The sequence below is a fragment of the Triticum dicoccoides genome, chromosome 3A, assembly GCF_002162155.2.
Source record: "Triticum dicoccoides isolate Atlit2015 ecotype Zavitan chromosome 3A, WEW_v2.0, whole genome shotgun sequence".
NCBI classification, from domain to species: domain Eukaryota; kingdom Viridiplantae; phylum Streptophyta; class Magnoliopsida; order Poales; family Poaceae; genus Triticum; species Triticum dicoccoides.
This window is the reverse complement of record NC_041384.1, coordinates 726,170,014-726,172,416: the sequence shown is the minus strand read 5'-3', so window position 1 is coordinate 726,172,416 and position 2,403 is coordinate 726,170,014.

Genomic DNA, 2,403 nt, shown 5'->3' with positions numbered 1-2,403 from the left:
GGTTTGTGCCACGAACCATGACCAATGCCTTTGGTATATAACCAGGACTTGTGAAATTTTCAGATTTCCCTCGCCAGTTGCCCCCGACGAAGCCGACCACCTCAACGCCGCCAGGCTGCCCCGACGCCGCACGCCGCCCCCGCCGGCGCCGTCGCCCGCGCCCGTCGTCGCCGTCGCCCGCACCCTCGCCGGCCGTCGCCCGCGCCCGTCGTTGCTGTCGCCTGCGCCCTCGTCGCCCGCGCCCGTCGTCGCTGTCGCCCGCGCCCGTCGTCGCCATCGCCCTCGCCCGCGCCCTCGCCGGCCGTCCCCTGCTCCGACGCGTCGCCGCCTCTGTGAGCACCGCGCGTCTGCCGCCCCCGCCGCCGCCGTGCATTTTTTTAATTATACATGTTTTTTACATGTTTTTAAATTTTCATATATATATATATATATATGTATGTATGTATCTTTTAGATATATGTTTTTTTATGTATGTTCATATAGGTATATACGTATGTATTTTTTCAATTGTAATGATGTTTTAAAAATACATATATGCAAAAGTTAGATTTTTTATTAGAAAAGTTTTATCTATATATGTTCTCTGATTTAGTGCATTTTAGGTTAGTTTCATTTTAAAAAAAGTTTTATATATTTAGGAAGAATGAATAGATGGAAGAAGAAGGAAGAAAATGTTTTATATATGAGGGTCGAGAGGGGGTCGACGGTCGAGTGGGGGTCGAGAGGGGGTCATCGAACATGAGAGGAAGAAAAGGATAAAAAAAGAAGAGGAAGAAGAAGAAAAAAAGAGAAGAAGAAAGAATAGAGGAGAGGAACAAGGATCGTTGAACATGAGAGGAAGAAGAGGATAAAATAGAAGACGAAAAAGAAAAAAAAAGAGAAGAAAGAATAGAGGAGTTCTTCTCCCACTACTAGGAAAAGGGCTATAGATGGAAATGACACTAATGGCGCACCAGACATGTGGTGCGCCTAGTGTCCAAATACTAATGGCGCACCACATCCACGATGCGCCATTAGTAACAAATTTTTTTAAAAAAATATCAAAACTACTAATGGCGCATCGTGGGAGTGTGCGCCATTACTAGTTGAACTAGTAATGGCGCACCGCTCCCACGGTGTGCCATTAGTAAAAAAAATTTAAATTTTTTTCAAAACTACTGATGGCGCACTGTGGGAATGGTGCGCCATTACTAGTTGAACTAGTAATGGCGCACCACTCCCACGGTGCGCCATTAGTAACTTGGCCAGCACTTCCACCGAATGCACACCCCCCCATGGACCGCCTTTTCAGTTTAAAAAAAATAAAAATAAATGATGGAAATGTCAAAAAAAAATAAGTTTCCCATGTGATATGTGGTCTAGTTGTTGTGAAAATTTACAAATATGAATTTCGACTTTATTTGCGAAATCTCTAGAGAATTTGTAAAATGGGCATAACTTGTGCGTACGAACTCGGATGAAAAAGTTTTTTATATGAAAAATCATCTACTCGAAAAGTTACATCGAATTTAACCGAGGGAACCCCGTTAAACATTTTCAAAATCCGCAAAAACCTAATAGAAAAAAATTACGGGGCTTCTAAGATCCGGAGGCAAAAAAATTCAAAAAATTTCAAACTTACTAGTGGCGCACCATATGCTAGGTGCGCCACTAGTAACAGGAAAAAATTGATTTTGAAAAAAAAATTGAATTATTTTTCAAAATATGATACGTAATATGATCGGGAAGTTTAAAATATTTTTTCAAAATTTCATCATACTCATGAACATGAACAAAGTCCTAGACATCAGCAAGGTTTAATAGGATTGATATCAACAAGTGCCTGTGAAGTGAGGTTGTGTTGGGGTTGGATAAAACTATGAAGTTAAGCGTGCTTGCGCTGGAGTAGTGTGAGGATGGGTGACCTTTTGGGAAGTTTGACCACAGAGTGCGATTTGACCTTACATTAAGCATATTGACTCGAGATTAAGCCATAGTGACCCGAGATTAAGAAAAAAAAATAAAAAATTGATTTTATTTTAAAAAATTTGAACAAAAATTATTACTAATGGCGCACTTCTATGTGGTGCGCCATTACTAAGTCAGATAGTAATGGCGCACCTCTAGGCATACTAATGGCGCACCAGTGATGCGCCATTAGTAAAAAATACTAGTGGCATGATACTAATGGCGCACCAGTAGTGCGCCATTAGTAGGCCTTTTCCTAGTAGTGTCCTCTATTCTTTCTTCTCCTCTTTTTTTTCTTCTTCTTTTTTTATCGGGAATGAGGGTCGCCGAGGGGTCGAGGGTCGAGAGGGGGTCGACGGTCGCCGAGGGGTCGAGGGTCGAGAGGGGGTCTAGGGTCGCCGAGGGGTCGAGGGTCGTCGAACATGAGAGGAAGAAGAGGATAAAAAATAAGAGGAA